General features: G+C 35.9%; 1 protein-coding gene across 1 annotated transcript in view; it reads left to right on the top strand.

The window, feature by feature from the left end:
• The first annotated feature begins 472 nt into the window (after positions 1–472).
• The window catches only part of LOC110453302, a 33672-nt gene continuing 13242 nt past the window's right edge, over positions 473–20902 (top strand). Inside the window, exon 1 of the mRNA XM_021502192.1 lies at positions 473–618. The gene's annotated coding sequence lies outside the window, so the exon portion shown is untranslated. The remainder of the gene's footprint in view (positions 619–20902) is intronic.

The following is a 20902-nucleotide window of genomic DNA, read 5'->3' as shown; positions in this document are numbered from 1 at the left end:
TGACGACACCATAAGAATGTTGGTTGCATAGTAATTTGGTTTGTTATTGCATACATATACATATAAAGTGTCTGACCTAATAAATCAAAAGAAATGCATTGCGAATTGGGTGGATATCACTAAAAGACATCTAAGTAATAATCCCACGTGATTAAGTACAACTAGTACTCATCGAATATGAGGAAGACCCTCTTAGTTTGTTGGACATAAATATGATTTCCTAAACGCAATACGTATACAAATAAGCTTGGTAAAGTCAAGTTCGTTCAAATTTCAAAGGATGAATAGAAATCATATTGCTTATCCCTAACGGAACCTGCTACGGAGCAAAGCGGTCTTATTTTCAAACATCACTAATAAGCGAGTAAGCCAGGTTACTGAAACAGCCAATCATTTTCTTGCCGGAAGTGACACTTCTGTAAACTTGCCTCGGGTGGAAATATTTTATTCGGTTGAAGACGGTCATCGAAAGTAACGCGATCTATGATATGGGTCGATTACACAGTCGTGTGTAAACGTTTGTAACCCTGGTGCGGCCAGTCTGTTGACCGCTGTTAGCACAGACCATCCGCATCCTGAGGACTATTTACCGGGCTGGATTAAATTTCCCGGGGCAAGGTAAGGACATGCTTTACTCCAAAGTTTGATAAAACAAGCCACAGGTGTGCAAATATGGTGTTGGGAATGTGTTTACTTATGCTAGACTACATTTAACGTAGTTGGATGTTTCATTGCTACAGTTATAGTAGGACTTACCTGTGGATCGCGTCTGCCATTCACTGGCAAATGATCACATTTGACCACACGCTGACCCTGACTACAACTGACGTCATTTGAAGGTCTTGTCATAATTATCTACACGACACACAAATACCTGGAGCAATAGCGGCAAAGCGGCAAAGCATAACCGTCATCTCCATATAAATGTACCTCAGTCTTCACAGCGTAAGCACCGTCTCCATTAATGTCTCACTGTCGGCATAGCGTAATTGACATCCCCCTATAACATCTAACTATCGGCAGAGCGTAGGTGACATCCCCGGTAACATCTAACTGTCGACACAGCGTTAGTGACATCCCCAGTGGCATCTTACTGTCGACACAGCGTTAGTGACATCCCCGGTAATATCTTACTGTCGACACAGCGTTAGTGACATCCCCGGTAATATCTAACTGTCTACACAACGTAATTGACATCCCTGGTAACACCTAACTGTCGGCATAGCATAAGTGACATCCCCGATTACATCTTACCGTCGACACAGCTATAGAGGCATCCCCGGTAACATCTAACTGTCGACACAGCGTTAGTGTCATCTCCGGTAACATCTAATTGTCGACACAGCGTAAGTGACATCCCCGGTCACATCTTACTGTCGTCACAGCTATAGTGACATCCCCGGTGACATCTTACTGTCGACACAGCGTTAGTGACATCCCCGGTGACATCTTACTGTCGACACAGCGTAAGTGACATCCCAGATAACACCTTACTGTCGGCACAACGTAAGTGACATCCCCGGTAACTCCTAACTGTCGGCACTCTGTCAGCGGCGACCCGAGTAATTTGAACTGTCGGCACAGCGTTAGTGACATCCAAGATAACATCTAACTGTCGACACAGCGTAAGTGACATCCCAGATAACTTATTATTGTCGACACAGCGTAAGTGATATCTCCGGTAACACCTAACTGTCGGTACAGCGTTAGTGACATCCCAGATAACATTTAATTGTCGACACAGCGTAAGTGACATCCCCGGTAACACCTAACTGTCGGCACAGCGTAAGTGGCATCCCCGGTAACACCTAACTGTCGGCACAGCGTAAGTGACATCCCCGGTAACATCTAATTGTCGACACACCGCAAGTGACATCCAAGATAACATCTAATTGTCGACACAGAGTAAGTGACATCCCCGGTAACACCTAACTGTCGGCACAGCGTAAGTGACATCCCCGGTAACATCCAACTGTCGGCACTCTGTCAGCGGCGACCCGAGTAATTTGAACTTTCGGCACAAAGCGTCAGCGTAATCTTTTGTAGCATCGAATTGTCAGCTCTCCGTCAGTGTCGCCCCCCCAAAAAAAACAACTTTCGACACAGCGTCAGCGTCGCTTTCATTTACATCTATCACCTAACACATGCATATTTCAATATATTAAAACTTTTACCGTGTATATAATAGCTTTTACCTCATGGGACGTGATGAGTTACGTCAGATTTTCCCATTATATATTTACACTCTTTTCAGCTCTCGAATTGTATCAGTTAAATATTATAATACAATGTATATAGGGGAAGACTTTCTCACCATAATAATACAATGTATATAGGGGTAGACTTTTTCACCATAATATTACAATGTATATAGGAATAGACTTTCTCACCTTAATAATACAATGTATATAGGAGTAGACTTTCTCACCATAATAATACAATGTATGTAGGGATAGACTTTCTCACCATAATAATACAATGTATATAGCGGTAGACTTTCTCACCATTATAATACAATGTATATAGGGGTAGACTTTCTCACCACATACATAAAAGGGGTGATTTTTATTTCACCAAATTTCATTGACAGATGTAATAGTCAAATATTGAACAACAGGCAAGCCTATTTAAATTATTTTCACGAGTGCTCTAAATTTGATTGAATACATATAAAATATAGTAACAATAATGTTTTATTAATTTAAGGATATTTTGAAATGAAATGTAATGTAAATGTAATACTCAGTTAAGGATCAGAGAGGTTCTCCGACATGGTAAACATATTGGGGCTGAACTCATAGGACATCACATAAACAACACACAAACAACTTACAACCATACATCCATCACACATACAGTTATTCTCTTATCAACTGAAGCATAGTCACACTCAGTAGATCATATGTTTAGTACGAGTAGACTTTGACCAAAAGTCTATGTGCATGTATGTGCACAGGTCATTGCTACTAATACTGTTTATATATAGTAAATTAGTACAAATTTGAATAATGTGACAGAAATTGAAAATATGTTATTATGTTTATTATACTGGACAGAAAATAAACAAAAATAACAATCCTGCTCAACTGCAATCTCATTTATCATTATGTGTCAAAAACGTTTATACTTTTATATTCCGATTTAAAATTCCGATTTGATAAGACATAATTGATTGAATAACCATCAATGTAAAGCATCATTATTTTCTACATTGTACGTCACATAAAAATCAAACCGCCTGTTTTTTCCAATAAATAGCCGAATGTGACCTAGCATCTGTGTAGCATTATATTCAAATCACATGCAGGACAACATTGAAAAATATATTTAAATCAACATGGTTATGATTTCTAATATTATTCAATGCAGTAAACAGAATATTTCGTTATTCAATATACAGTGGACAAATATAAAAATAATGAGAGTCTGTTTCGTAATCAAAAGAACAAACATATGTTGGACTATCTATAAAGTGATATAAATTAAAATTTAAATTACAACCGGAATTTCTTAGTTGGCAAAGAACAATATTTACCCTTCTTTCACCCTCAGTTCTAAAAATTGTAGCCACTTCACTGTCATTAATTTTGTTTTATATATTTTTTGAAACAGAGAAAGAGATGAAGAGTTCAACATATCAGTTTTCATAGTGTTGAAATAGCGGCACATAAAAGGGAAACTGTCAAAATAGTTATTAGTTCTACACGTAGGTGGGTTTAAGTGTCTGGTTTGTCTTAGAGAGTAGGGACTGTTATTCTGATTGTTAATAAAATGATTTGTGACATCTTGTAAGTAATGCGGTACGAGCCCATGCATTATCTTATACATCATTATTTGTTTAGGTTTTTACCTTCTTACAGGCAGAGTTTCCCAATATGGTTCATTGTAGAGTTTATAGTGTGATGGCCTTGAACGAAGACCAGTAAAAGTCTTAGCAGCTTCTAATTGTCCAGATTCAAGTTCAATAGATTATAAGGTACAATTATCCCGTACTATATCTGCATACTTCAAAATTGGTTTTATAAATTATATTCATTTTAAAACGTGATTTACGACCTACCTTAGATTTGATATAACGAAGAATATTTAATCTTTTGTATGCTTTTTCATACATAATCTGTATGTGGTGTTTCCATGATGCGTCGTCTGTGAAGGTTAGTCCTGCATGTTTATGTGATTTTGAATCAGCTATTTGACTGTTTAGGAAATATATTGGGGGTTGTACGTGGTTATGTTTTCTAGAAACACAACTTACTTACTTTTAGTTGCGTTGAAATGTATATCCCATGTAAATTCCATTCATTAATGTTGGCAAGGTGATTCGAGAGTTTTTTGGCTGCATAAACTGTATTTTTGTCTATGATTACTTACAGAGAAGTGTCATCTGCAAACAGTTTAATATAAGTAGACACATTGTCAGTAATATCATTGATATAAAGAAGAAATAGAAGTGGTCCTAGAATAGATCCCTGAGGTACTCATGCATTTATAGTCCTTAACTGAGAGTGATATCCTTCAGTGCTTACTCTCGTCATTCTGTTTGTTAAAGGATTTTCAAACCAGAGTAGCAAATTACCACCAATACCATATGTCCTACGTTTATGAACGATACCTTTATGCCAAATCCTATCAAACGCTTTGTAAATATCACAGAAAATGAATCTAAGCTCCCTACTCTGGTCCATATTATTAACAATTTCATTATATTTAAACAAGAGTTGATTAACTGTTGAATCACCAGGTGTAAATCCAGATGGATGCTAAGTGATTATAAAGTTCTCCAACAGGTAGTTATAAAGATATCTAAGCACAATTTTCCCCATAATTTTAATAAAGCATGAAATTACTGAAATAGGTTGTCTACATCATTAGATGATCAATAATCTTTATAAACTGCATCTATATTTGCTTGTTTCCAGCTATTCGGAACCACACCTGTTTCTAGAGTTATTCGAGAGAGTAATTCAATCTATTAATAATTTTTGGAATAATTCCATCAGGTCCAGGGGGCTTATTTATATCAAAATTATTAATTTGGTCAGCTATATCTTGCAGGAATATTAATATTAGATAATGAACCAGGAAATTAATATTAGATAATGAATCAGGAATGGCAGGTTGTGCAGCCTGAGGTAGTTGATGGTCAGGTTAAGATGTGGAGATTCTAGTGAAGTGATTATTAAGGATCTAAGCTTCATCAACAGGATGTTGAACAGTTTGATAATCAATTACAAGAGGAGAAAAAGGAGCAGAAAGAGTTATTTAAAAGGTACCAGAAATTATAATTGGAACAATTATTTATTTCGCGCCAAATCAAAACCAAAGACTGAACGTTTTCTACAGTCTGTCATTTCTTATTTAGAAATCGCAAAGTATACCAACTACACGCTGTTATCCATTCCCAGTGTAGACATTAATCAGTATACCAACTACACGCTGTTACCCATTCCTAGTGTAGACATTCAACAGTATACCAACTACACGTTGTTACCCATCCCTAGTGTAGACATTAATCAGTATACCAACTACACGCTGTTATCCATTCCTAATGTAGACATTAATCAGTATACCAACTACACGTTGTTACCCATCCCTAGTGTAGACATCGAACAATATACCAACTACACGCTGTTACCCTTTCCTAGTGTAGACATTAATCAGTATACCAACTAAACGCTGTCACCCATTCCTAGTGTAGACATTAATCAGTATGCCAACGACACGTTGTTACCCATTCCTAGTGTAGACATCGAACAATATACCAACTACACGCTGTTACCCTTCCCTTGTGTAGACATTAATCAGTATACCAACTACACGCTGTTACCCATTTCTAGTGTAGACATTAACTAGTATACCAACTAAACGCTGTCACCCATTCCTAGTGTAGACATTAATCAGTATACCAACTACACGTTGTTACCCATCCCTAGTGTAGACATCGAACAATATACCAACTACACGCTGTTACCCTTTCCTAGTGTAGACATTAATCAGTATACCAACTAAACGCTGTTACCCATTCCTAGTGTAGACATTATTCAGTATACCAACTACACACTGTTACCCATTCCTAGTGTAGACATTAATCAGTATACCAACTGCACGTTGTTATCCATTCCTAGTGTAGGCATTAATCAGTATACCAACTAAACGTTGTTATCCATTCTTAGTGTAGGCATTCCACAGTATACCAACTACACGTTGTTACCCATTCCTAGAGTAGACATTAATCAGTATACCAACTACACACTGTTACCCATCCCTAGTGTAAACATTGATCAGTAAACCAACTTCACGTTGTTACCCATTCCTAGTGTAGACATTAATCATTATACCAACTACACGCTATTACCCATTCCTAGTGTAGACATTAATCAGTATACCAACTACAGGTTGTTACCCATTCCTAGTGTAGACATTAACCAGTATACTAGCTACATGCTGTTTCCTATTCCTAGTGTAGACATTATTCAGTATACCAACTTCACGTTGTTACCCATTCCTAGTGTAGACATTAATTAGTATACCAACTACACACTGTTACCCATTCCTAGTGAAGACATTAATCAGTATACCAACTAAATGTTGTTATCCATTTCTAGTGTAGACATTAATCAGTATAGCAACTACACGTTGTTACCCATTGCTAGTGTAGGCATTCAACAGTATACCAACTACACGTTGTTACCCATTGCTAGTGTAGACATTAATCAGTATAACAACTACACGTTGTTACCCATTGCTAGTGTAGGCATTCAACAGTATACCACATAAACGTTGTAACCCATACCTAGTGTAGACATCAAACAGTATACCAACTACATGTTGTTACCCATTGCTAGTGTAGGCATTTAACAGTATACCACCTAAACGTTGTAACTCATTCCTAGTGTAGACATCAAGCACTTAACCAACTACACGTTGTTACCCATTCCTAGTGTAGACATCAAACAATATACCACCTAAATGCTGTCACCCATACCTAGTGTAGACATCAAACAATATACCACCTACACGCTCTTACCCATTCCTAGTGTAGGCATTCAACAGTATACCAACTACACGTTGTTACCCCTTGCTAGTGTAGACATTAATCAGTATAACAACTACACGTTGTTACCCATTGCTAGTGTAGGCATTTAACAGTATACCACCTAAACGTTGTAACTCATTCCTAGTGTAGACATCAAGCACTTAACCAACTACACGTTGTTACCCATTCCTAGTGTAGACATCAAACAATATACCACCTAAATGCTGTCACCCATACCTAGTGTAGACATCAAACAATATACCACCTACACGCTCTTACCCATTCCTAGTGTAGGCATTCAACAGTATACCAACTACACGTTGTTACCCATTGCTAGTGTAGGCATTCCACAGTATACTAGCTACATGCTGTTACCCATTCCTAGTGAAGACATTAATCAGTATACCAACTACACGTTGTTTTCCATTCCTAGTGTAGACATCAAGCACTATACCAACTACACGTTGTTACCCATTCCTAGTGAAGCCATTAATCAGTATACCAACGACACGTTGTTTTCCATTCCTAGTGTAGACATGAATCAGTATAGCAACTACACGTTGTTACCCATTGCTAGTGTAGGCATTCCACAGTATACCAACAACACGTTGTTATCCATTCCTAGTGTAGACATTAATCAGTATAGCAACTACACGTTGTTACCCATTGCTAGTGTAGGCATTGAACAGTATACCAACTACACGTTGTTATCATTCCTAGTGTAGACATTAATCAGTATACCAACTACACGTTGTTATCATTCCTAGTGTAGACATTAATCAGTATACCAACTACACGTTGTTATCATTCCTAGTGTAGACATTAATCAGTATACCAACTACACGTTGTTATCATTCCTAGTGTAGACATTAATCAGTATACCAACTACACGTTGTTATCATTCCTAGTGTAGACATTAATCAGTATACCAACTACACGTTGTTACCCATTGCTAGCGTAGGCATTCAACAGTATACCAACTACACGTTGTTACCCATTGCTAGTGTAGGCATTCAACAGTATACTAGCTACATGCTGTTACCCATTCCTAGAGTCAACATCAAGCACTATACCAACTACACGTTGTTACCCATTCCTAGTGAAGACATTAATCAGTATACCAACTACACGTTGTTTTCCATTCCTAGTGTAGACATGAATCAGTATAGCAACTACACGTTGTTACCCATTGCTAGTGTAGGCATTCCACAGTATACCAACAACACGTTGTTATCCATTCCTAGTGTAGACATTAATCAGTATAGCAACTACACGTTGTTACCCATTGCTAGTGTAGGCATTGAACAGTATACCAACTACACGTTGTTATCATTCCTAGTGTAGACATTAATCAGTATACCAACTACACGTTGTTATCATTCCTAGTGTAGACATTAATCAGTATACCAACTACACGTTGTTATCATTCCTAGTGTAGACATTAATCAGTATACCAACTACACGTTGTTATCATTCCTAGTGTAGACATTAATCAGTATACCAACTACACGTTGTTATCATTCCTAGTGTAGACATTAATCAGTATACCAACTACACGTTGTTACCCATTGCTAGCGTAGGCATTCAACAGTATACCAACTACACGTTGTTACCCATTGCTAGTGTAGGCATTCAACAGTATACTAGCTACATGCTGTTACCCATTCCTAGAGTCAACATCAAGCACTATACCAACTACTCGTTGTTACCCTTTCCTAGTGAAGACATTAATCAGTATACCAACTACACGTTGTTTTCCATTCCTAGTGTAGACATGAATCAGTATAGCAACTACACGTTGTTACCCATTCCTAGTGAAGACATTAATCAGTATAGCAACTACACGTTGTTACCCATTGCTAGTGTAGGCATTGAACAGTATACCAACTACACGTTGTTATCATTCCTAGTGTAGACATTACTCAGTATACCAACTACACGTTGTTATCATTCCTAGTGGAGACATTAATCAGTATACCAACTACACGTTGTTTTCCATTCCTAGTGTAGACATGAATCAGTATAGCAACTACACGTTGTTACCTATTGCTAGTGTAGGCATTCCACAGTATACCAACAACACGTTGTTATCCATTCCTAGTGTAGGCAATCAACAATATACCAACTACACGTTGAAACCCATTCCTAGTGAAGACATTAATCAGTATACCAACTACACGTTGTTTTCCATTCCTAGTGTAGACATGAATCAGTATAGCAACTACACGTTGTTACCTATTGCTAGTGTAGGCATTCCACAGTATACCAACAACACGTTGTTATCCATTGCTAGTGTAGGCAATCAACAATATACCAACTACACGTTGTAACCCATTCCTAGTGAAGACATTAATCAGTATAGCAACTACACGTTGTTACCCATTCCTAGTGAAGACATTAATCAGTATAGCAACTGCATGTTGTTACCCATTGCTAGTGTAGGCATTCAACAGTATACCAACTACATGTTGTTATCCATTCCTAGTGAAGACATTAATCAGTATACCAACTACACGTTGTTACCCATTGCTAGTGTAGGCATTAATCAGTATACCAACTACACCTTGTTACCCATTCCTAGTGTAGACATTAATCAGTATACCAACTACACCTTGTTACCCATTCCTAGTGTAGAAATTAGTCAGAATACCAACTACACGTTGTTACCCATTCCTAGTGAAGACATTAATCAGTATAGTTCCCAGTGTAGACATTAATCAGTATACCAACTACACGGTGTTACCCATTCCTAGTGTAGACATCCAACAATATACCAACTACACGCTGTTACCCTTTCCTAGTGTAGAGATTAATCAGTATACCAACTACACGGTGTTACCCATTCCTAGTGTAGACACTAATCAGTATACCAACTACACGTTGTTACCCATTCCTAGTGTAGACATTAACCAGTATACTAGCTACATGCTGTTTATTATTCCTAGAGTCAACATCAAGCACTATACCAACTACACACTGTTACCAATTCATAGTGTAGACAAGCACTTCAGGCTGCTAACACGTTCAGGTAAATACATTTTTTTTTATACATGTGCAGGATTTCAGACGATTGGCGTCAAACCCGCTTGCCCGGGGTCAAGTTCATCCATCAATGTCATACAAGTATTCCTCGTATATTTACCATCCTTGTATGTGTAAATTAACGGGTACATTTGTGTTGATATAAGTATACTCCTGTCTTTGTTTCCTATCAATTGTTAATTGTTAACCATGCCCGGCTACCTTCAACTATTTCTAAGGGGCCGCGGAAGCCAAATGCTTAAGGCGTCTGACACTCTGCTACCACTAGCCCTCCATCACGGGGTCGTGGATTCGAGGCCTACGTGGGGCAGTCGTCAGGTACTGGCCGTAGGTCGGTGTTTTTTCTTCCGGAACTTCGGCTTTCCTCCACCACAAAAACCTGACACGTCCTTAAATGACTATAGCTTTTATAAGGACGTAAAACAAACAACCTTTTTTCCAATTCAAAGATTGCGATTAAACTTTTGGCAGATCTGCTTTGTAAGTTGGTTTTGCTATAACAATAACAATACTCATTGTTTTCCTGATCACAACGAAGTTGGGATTGGGGAGGGGGAGTTTCTTTCTTCATGCCTTTTTAAACACATTTATTCATAATTACAATGTTTTGTGGCACAAAAGGCACTCTGTAAATGAGCAGTTATTATTTATTAAGACACGTATCCGACTTATATAAAAAAGTTAATATTCCTATATATGCATGTCTAAACAAATAAACACAATATTGACCTCACCAAAATTATCATAGATAAATAATCCACTCACTACGACCACCATATCTTGAGATTTGGTTAAGATACTTATAAATACTATCTTGGAAGATTATTGTATGGTTCAAATGTGTATTAAGGCACAAAATAAGAAGAATTGTTGATATAATTAATTCGATACATTATAGGGTCACAGTGACCTTCTGACCAACTACGTGCTACGTTTTTATTGTTTTTATTATTTTTATTATTTTTTTATTATTTTTATTATTTTTGTTATTTCAGTTATTTGCAGCTTTAGTGTTACTTAATGCATCAACATCATGAAGAAATATTTCCAAAAAATAACACGTAATTTTGTCAAAAGGCTATTTGTGATACTGGTGCACCATTTTACCCTCTCATATCTGGGAATGGTCTCCACATTGACGTTTCTTTCATGTCATATAATGATGTCGAACCACCAAAGTATGTATATAAAATAAATAAAACGGACAGAAAGCCCAACTTGGTACATATCCTTTATTTTTTCGACGTGTAATGTCATCATATTTTATTTATCTTGGATCCTCTGTGGGACCACGAGTAAATTAACTCAAGGCAGTAACACCGTGATACACTGGAAAGTCACTAGACCTGCTAAACTAGATCTGGACTTTGCAGACCACATTGCACGTGGATTCTATAGACATGAACATCTCTGGCTTAAGTCAACACAATTGGGAACTAGTGGTTTTCCGTTCTGGCCAAACCATATCCGCATGCAGTTTCCTTGACCACATTAGGCGGTCATTTGTAGGTAAAATTATGGTCAATGGAAGAACGATAGGTCATACACGCTGTTTGTGGCCGTACAAGATCATTCGTCATGGTCAACAGCCTGGGGCGAGGTTGCCAGAAATAGCTACCTAACCTGTCCATAACTGGTGTATTCATCACAAGAATTTATAGAACTTATCTGTGTGTTGCACTATTTTGTAGAAAACATACATATACAAATCTAAAAAGGTAAAAGACTGAATATGTCAAGCTTTATCGGACGATGAGATTTGGGCAGAAAGGTACCAGCAGTTCCAGACAATAACCTTGACGATATCCGGTGATCTGGTTATTGTCACCTCACCAAGATTGACAATATCCGGTGGTTTCACATGATTCCGTACCTTTAGTCAATGAATAATGTCCAGTGGTTCCATCTGTTTTAACGATAATATATTTTTTGAAGTCAAAAATATAAACTTCATTCAGTTCAGAACAATTATAAAACAACTTTCATTAACTTAGTATAATTACTTGTTTAATGGGACTATGAATTGAACCCGATCGTCTTTAAGCTGCCATTTTTAGCTGTCATTGAAGTAAAAAGTCACAGGGAATATAACACTAGATCGAGGACAGTGCAGTAGTGAGTGATATTGACGTTCTGTACATTCTATTAAATTATCACTTGAAATACGAAATAGGTACACCTTATCGTAATTTTTGTTTGTCAATGCAGAAAGTCAAAGTAAACATTTAGTTAACCATGTAGAAAGGTCGTTCGTTTAGGACTTGTTAATGATATCATTTGTTAAAAGGATGCAATAACGGTCGAAAGAGTAAAAAAAAACATGTATAAAGTGTTCCTATCCGAAACGTATGCAGAAATACACAGAAGGGGGGAATTGCCTAAACGCTTTATAACATAACTAAATAACAACTTTTGGCAACAGCAGATTCTTTCTTCTTTTTAATAATTCCAGCTTCAATGTTACGGCCTTCCTCGAACAATAAAATTATCTAAATCTAATTTTTATTATTCTGTTTTTGTGGGAGGTTTTTTGAAGAAATGATTTGATATCCTAATATTTTTTTTGTGTCTGTAAAACGATTGACATTTTACATTATTTAATCTTACGTTTTGTTTTTGTGCTATACTTGCAAAAAACGCATTTCAGTAATAAATTATCGGAAAAGAAGAGCAAGAAATTTGAAATTGGAGGCGGATTCCTTGAGGCATATTGGTTGGTCCCGGAGGTTCCAAACATGGTTGTATGAAGTCATAATTCTCAGGAGGATAAGGTCGAAACCACGGAGCAAACAATCGAGCCGCTATTTTTCCGTCGAGCTAATCTGCCGGAACAGGGAAACGCCGTCTATGACGTTATTTAATAGTTCATTTCATTTCAAAAGATTTTATAGACATGGTGTTATGGTCAAATGGATCGAATAACAGGAAAGCCTATATAAATTATTTTCCTAGGTGGCTAGAGTATTACAAGAATATTAGAGAACAATAGCTAAATATATTTTATAGATATTTCGAAATGAAAGTACATAAATGGAAACAATAAAATAATTAAAGGGAGGTAACTCACTTTTGATACCTTACAATACAATATAGGACATACACACACCGACACACACACATACACACACACACACAAAACATAAATATAGTTATTAATTATCATAATTACACGTGTACACATGAATTACTATTTAACATTCGATACAGTTAGGTAGATAGACCAAAAGTCCATGTGCAAGTACTGCACAGGTCATCACCACCTAAACTGTGTATTAATTTATTTATATGTATCTATTTAATCTACAGATTTAACCCGATATGTACATTTATCAAAAGTATAAGTAAGGCATTGTGTAGAGAAGCACAAAATAAAAAAATGAAAATATATATTTATTACATAATCAAATAAATTCACAACCATGTTCAACTGTTTTGATAGAAAATTACAGTTTTTGTCAATATAATGGCTTTCTAGATCTTGTAAAAGTAAAACGTTTGGATTTCCCTATTAAGTAATGTATACCACGAAGCATTAGTCTGTTTGACGTCATTGCTATTATTGAATTGCCGGATTTCGGAGAGCCTTCAAATCGGTTCTCTGACACTCAACGGTAGTAGCATAGAGCCTATAAATAGGCTCTGTGGTATTCCAGGGGTTAATGGTGACTGTTTTTCTCTATTTTATGTTGTGATATATAAATTTTCATGTTCCTGTCGTTATGACTTCTTTGCCCATTTTATATATAATTATATATATAGCGATAAATATTTTTAAATTTCCATGTGACGGTAAAAATATAAATAAAACAAAACACGAAAACTAGTATCATAGGCTAGCGTTTTCGCCCATCTTGGGGCTCTTCAGCCGATTTTAAAAAAATGTGACGTAATAAATGGAGTACACATACTTAAGACGTCAAACATAATGACGTCATAAACAAAGTACACATAATGCGGACGTCTAGAAATTGCGACGTCTTAAAAGATTACATTTCATTTCAAAACTTTTTATTAAATCAATCAGATTTAATGGGAATTGGGCAATTATTATAACCACATATGCAGGAGGGATTATCATTATGATGGTCTCAAAAGAGATCAGAGTTCAACTGACTTGCACGATTTCGAAGTTGACATACTATTATGTTAAAAGATCTAGTCCCTTCATATTTAAAAATCTTAGTACATATATCTTCATTATTTTGGGGTATGGCATGATGAACAAGTTGTTTTTTGATTTCACTAATAGATCTCAAATTATAATAGTTACATTCAGGTCTATTCCACCAAGACATTATGCTAGGAAAGAAACTGTTGAAATATTCAAATATACGTTGATGTCGGACATGATGGGTCATAGCTTCATAGCTGACTATATAAGGTTCAAAAATTTCAAAAAAATAATAAGGACTAACATGGTTAATTATTTAAAAAAACAATATATGCTGCTGATCCTTTCTACGTTTCTTAAGAGTATCCCATCCAATTTCATTATAGATGATTTCATGACTAATACCTCTTCGGAGACCAGTAAATATTCTAGCAGCATCTAGCTGGATAGATTCAAGAAGATCTGATTCAGTTTGATTACAGTTATTCCATTCAACACTAGCATACTCAAGATTTGGACGAATATATGACTTGTATATCAGTTCGAGAGATTTCCTATGAAGTTTGTGTTTGAGTGACCTAAATATATGCATCTTCAATACCATATTGTTTCAATTTGTACACAAGTCCATCATGTCAGACCCTATCAAAGGCCTTACTAATATCACAAAAACACAATTCTGGCCTCTTTTTTTCTATCAGGTTGCTTAAGAATTGAATCATATATTGCTAATAGATGGTTAACTGTAGAATCATTGGGGAGGAATCCAGATTGGTTCTTAAAAATCATATGATTTATTGAAAGATAGTTAAACAAATATTTGACCATAATTCTTTCAAGCATTTTACTAAACAGAGGAGTGATAGAAATAGGTCTGTAGTTTGATGGGTCACTTCTCTCATCTTTGCCCTTATATACATTTGTGACATTGGCATTTTCCCAGACTATAGGTAATTGACCGGATTCCACTGATTTATTAAAAAGAATATGTAATGGCTTTACAGGAGATTCAGATGCACCTTTGATAAACCTAGGATGATTTGCATCAGGACCTGCAGGCTTTTTTGGATTAATGAGCTGAAGTTGGTCATAAACATCTTGCTCAGTAATATTGATATTAGATAGTTGATGAGGGAAAGGAGGAGGATTTGGAGGGATGTCTTCAATAGTTTTATCTGATGTAGAAATAGATGTGAAAAAATGGTTAAATGATTCCGCCTTATCTACGGGATGCACTTTCAATTCACCATTAATTTCCAAAGGATAATCAGTACCATTTTTCTTTTTAGAGGTAAAAACAGATTTGGCAATTCTCAACCATTTACATGGCGGGATTTTTTTGTCAATAAGAGAATTTTGTAATTTGCTAAGGTACTTTTGCTTCGCATCTCTGATCATTGAAAAGATTACATGAATGTACTTGCATTAAATACGTCAATGAAATATATGAAAAAAGAAACAAAGCATATTACAAATGCTCAAATAAATCCATTGTTCAATAGTAAAAGTTAAAAACATCTGATAGTAAAAATGAATTTCAAAGCTCAATACTTAGTTCATCCGAACATATTAAACATATGGAATTTGTGAATTTAAAATTTATATGAGGTGTTCGAAATTTCCCGCGTTCAAGCCCGGTTTTAGAGTTTTTATAAACATGTTTTCTTTTAACTCTCTTGCAATAGTATGTGATGTGTTCATTTGGTAAATTGGTAAAACTAAAAACTGATCATTTGAACACTGATGAAAATGTTTGTTAACTAATAAATTTCGTAAACTATCAGTTTTGGTTTGTTGACGATGGACTGCCATTCTTTGACGTAGTTCATTTCCAGTTTGACCTATGTAAAATTCAGAGCATCTCTTACAAATTACAGCATATATTACATTTCTTGATTTACAATTCGTATTACATCTCATTTCAAATGTTTTGCCATTCTTAAAAACAAACGAGTTACACTCAACAATCATACTACATGTTCCACATCTCGGTTGCATACACTTTGTCACGCTGTAACTTACATTTATTTTCTCATCAAATTTTGAGTTTCACAATAAACGTTTCAGATTCCTTGGTTGTCTTTTGCAATTAATTATTTTCTTCTTCTCCAAGACACGTTTCATGTTTTTGTTATTCTTTAAAATTTCTTTGTGGACTTTCATAATTGGAAACATGTTAAAATTGTTAGGGTTGAATGTTGTAACAAACGGTATAATATCCTTTTGACTTGTATTTGGCACTATTTGGGTCGTTAACTGAAATCGGACCCTTCTCCTAAGCTCTTTGAATACCGTTAAATGTATGTTAACTTGGATAGCATTATTTTCTAAGATTACCTACTAAATTATTTGATCGCTCCTCTAACTTATATTTATCACTGACTATGGTAACTTATCTAGATGCCAAACAAAATGGTATGTTAACTTTTGTATGTTTGGTGTGACTGGAATGAAAACAAAGACAGTTCTGGGAATCAGTTGGTTTGCAATACAAATCTGTAGATATGTGTCCGTTCGTTAATTCTACCAAAACATCTTGAAAAAAAAAGTTTATCATCACTAACTTCCATAGTAAACTGCATATCCGAGTGTAAAGAATTTAACTCTAAATGAAAATCAGAGACATTCTTGTCCGGGGGACAGATGATAAAACCATCATATAAAAATCTCAAAAAACTGTTTTTCAAACAATCGGAAAATTCTTTATCTGAACTCTGTTCTATTTTGTCATAAAGTATCTCTTCCAAATATCCTAACACTAAAGTAGCATAAGTAGGGGCAACTTTAGTACCCATTGCCGTACCCTTACATTGCTGATAATGGTTACCATTGAAATAAAACGTGTTTCTTTCTAGAACAATTTTGAGAGCGCTTGTCATAAATTCTTTACTAAATCTTCCGTCTACATAGTCCGGATATCTCTGTAACCAATATTTAACAGCCTTTATGCCTAAATCATGTGGTATGTTAGTATAAAGGCCAACTACATCAAAAGAGACCAATTTGGAACCAATTGTCACTGTCTTAGGTAAGCGAGATAAAAAGTCAAAATCGTCCTGAATGAAACTGTGAACAGTTGGAGATAGTGGTTTTAAGAGTATATCCAGAAAAATTACTTAGACGTTCAGTAACACTTTCGGAACCGCCAACAATAGGCCTAAATCTTAAATCATATGGACAAAATATTGAAACGTATTCTGAATTCTGCTCCGTAATAGCATTAGAAATTATTTTACTCTTATGTATTCTAGGTAGTCCATAAAAGTTATGTGAGGTAATCAATCTCTTCCTCCATTAGACCTTCACTCCAACGATCTACGACATTCTTGATAAGTTTCATTGTAACAGAATTAACATTTTCAGATGTGATTTGATAGAACTCCTCATCAGACAGCATTTCTAATATGTCATCACGATAATACTCACTATCTCCGCCTCTTTAGCTTCAATAGACTTATCATTTATCAAACTTTCGATTGCTTTACGTTGTTTGAAGGAAAGATTATTTTTAACCTTGTTACCTGACAAAGGATTATTTTCTGAGCTTCAATAGTGGATTCTAAGTACGAATCACTACTTTTTGGCGGATTCCATTTAGATTTTTTTCTCACTAAACCTTCATTATCAGGAGAATCCTCTTCACCACAATGTTTTTCTTCTAAGCGCAGTTTCCTGCAAAAATGTAATATATCTCTTTTAAGGTCTTGGTCATTATATTTTGGTGTTGGGCAAAAATTCAAACCTTTTTTTCAAAAACTCAATTTCATCCTCAGTTAATATTTTACTTGATAAATTGATGACTTTAGGTTGAATTTTAACATGTTTACCACTTACTGTTTTGTTACGTATGCACGAGTTTTTTGGTGAATCTGGTCCTTTGAACCGCCTTTGTTTATGTGTCCTCGCTGTCCCAAAAAAACGTTTTTACCAATAGTGTTTCAGTGTTTCTTCGAATCGAAAAACTTGTATCCTTCCGCGGTCTCAGAGTCATATGTGATGATATGGGCCAGTTTGGAGAATCATGATGTTCTATTATGTTCTTTTTCTTCTCCTTAACTGCTGTCTTCTTCGGATGATGACGTTTTCCAAAATGTGGAAAATGTCCTTTATAGCGGAACTAACATCCAATAGCTTCGCTCTGATTACAGTAATCATTTCTTCTTTTTCCATTTCCATGTTCTAAGTCTTCGTCCCGTATCACATATGTTAAATAGCGATAAATAGTTTTAAATGTCCATGTGACGGTAAAAATATAAATAAAACAAAACACGAAGACTGGTATAATCGGCTAGCGCTTTCGCCCATCTTTTTACACACACACACATATATATATATATATGTACAAACCGTCATAGTCTTGTTTGATAATACTTTTAATATTTTAAATTACACCAGGTTACTGTTCATCACTGGATATTGGAATACTCAGGGGTCGGCATGGAAAGTTTTCATTGTATGCAATTGATTTATTATGTGTTGAATACCTCAGTGACATATACAGTCCTCGACATGTGTCCATATGCAAAATATACTCCAATCAGTTTTCCTCCCATAATGCATATGTTTTGCACGCCCCAAAACACTTTCTTTAAAACTCTTTTGCATCTCTTTGCCTTCTTCCTCCCCCATCCTTTCTCTTCCTTATACTTATATACATAATATCTGTCAGTGCCGTCCAGTCGCCTTTTACAAAATAAGGAGACGGACCAACATAAGTACTTTTTACTTTTTTTCGAATCCTATATGTATATCATGTGTGTATTACATGAATACTATACCGATAATAAAATAAAGTTTAGACTAAACATATTACTATAACAATCCGACAGCAATATTGTTCACATATTTCTATCAGCATACATCAACACAAATACAGAACAAATGTTCACTGTGTAATCCCTATAATCCGGTCCCATCAGAGTAAGGCTTGGAGCACATGCTATCAAACTGTCAGGCTCAAAGGCGTCCTCAATGCTGGTCGTGCCATTCACTGGTCCACAGGGTCTGACGGCTGCTGGTATGTTGTTTGACCTACATAGATGTAGAACCAAGTAGTTACCTATAGTGTTTAAAGATTCGTTTCACCTCCACCAAACTTCGAAATGTGACAGAGTCGATCCTCGCGGCATTAATATTATATCGCAAACATACCCCTGTCGTCCCTAATCGCAAGGCCAGAAATTACCAATCTGATTAAAAATCATATGTTTCATGGCTTCGTTAGCTTCGTACTACGCCTGAACATCTGAGTGTTTCAAAAGGGCGCTCGGAGTTGTAACAAATATGGCGGACATTGATGAGAATAATGCGAACGTTCTTAAGTTATTTGAGATTGATCGTCTGAAACCTGAACAGAAAAAGATATTCGAAGCTTTATCAGAGAAGAAAGATTGTATGGCGGTGTTGCCTACGCAATTATTACCCAATCGGTACGTTTTCCTTGCCGTCGTAGAAACGTCGGTTCCCGCCGCCATATTTGTTTTGGAAAACTAATCTGTTCGATACCCCTCGCTATTTATCTATCAACCATGATATTCCGATTCGCTGGCAAACTTTTGCCAGCGCGCCTCTGATTGGTTCATGAATGTGACCCTGACCACAATGTTCAGGCGAAGCCATGTAACAGATGATTTTAATCAGATTGAGAAATGACCCTATTCAATTTAATCTTATATCCATACTGTACAAATGATATTTAATATATACGCTAATTTCAGTAGTTTATTTGAAAATTTCAAGAGTCAAGGAATATTTGCTCACCTGTCATGCCACCTGTATGATGTTCCAACATGACATTTTCCAGGAGTGCAAACCCTTGAGTGACGAGGATGTTATGTTATAGGCCTACACACTTTCTGGCAGAGTATACGTAGCATGCCTTCTTTAGTGTTAAGCTGTTAATATTCACCCATTGGTTTTCAATAATTGATATCACTACTTCGGATAAGTGATATTATCTATTCGAATTAGTGATATCACAAAACTGGAATATAAATATATATATAAACTTTAGAATGCGGGATTGTTTCTAAACAATAATCCGAATATTCATTTAATCAAATTAAAGACGAATTCATGTTTTGTATATTTTATAAGACAAAAAGAACAAAGAAAAGCAAAAGTTTACAGCGAATCTTGGTATTTAGTCGTTGACACTGGTGATGTAAATAACGACAACTCTGGGTAAAAATTGACACGTTAACCTGATACTTCTTCGAACGTTTTAGCTTTTATTACATACTTACTAATACATACGGGGTTTTTGTATATGCGATACGACATGATTACTCTAACCCATATCAGCCCTCGCCATATCACACCCCAAAAGCCGTATCAGCCCCCTCCGTATCACACCCCAAAACCTGTATCAGCCCGCAAAACCTGTATCACACCCCCTTTTGGATTATTTTCGTTCTTCGGCCCTCGGGCTGATATTGCAGTCTCGGGTTGATACTGGGTGTGATATGGAAAAATGCATGTTTTATTCTCTATATAATGAAAATTAGTAAGATTTGATTACTTATTTATTAGTAGAATACTATTTATATATATATCACACCGTTAAACGATGTTTTTTTCGGGTTATTTCGGAACAAATTCGTGGTTCTACAAATGACAGGTCGATTTTGCACAGGAACCTTCGCATGTGAAAGAGACTGATATTCTATTCCAACGTTATACATTACCTATGCTCCTGTGCTATGTCTACACGA

This window comes from Mizuhopecten yessoensis, unplaced genomic scaffold (genome assembly GCF_002113885.1).
Source record: "Mizuhopecten yessoensis strain PY_sf001 unplaced genomic scaffold, ASM211388v2 scaffold7251, whole genome shotgun sequence".
Lineage (NCBI taxonomy): Eukaryota > Metazoa > Mollusca > Bivalvia > Pectinida > Pectinidae > Mizuhopecten > Mizuhopecten yessoensis.
The sequence above is the reverse complement of the archived record's forward strand: the minus strand, read 5'-3'. Positions and strand labels throughout refer to the sequence as shown.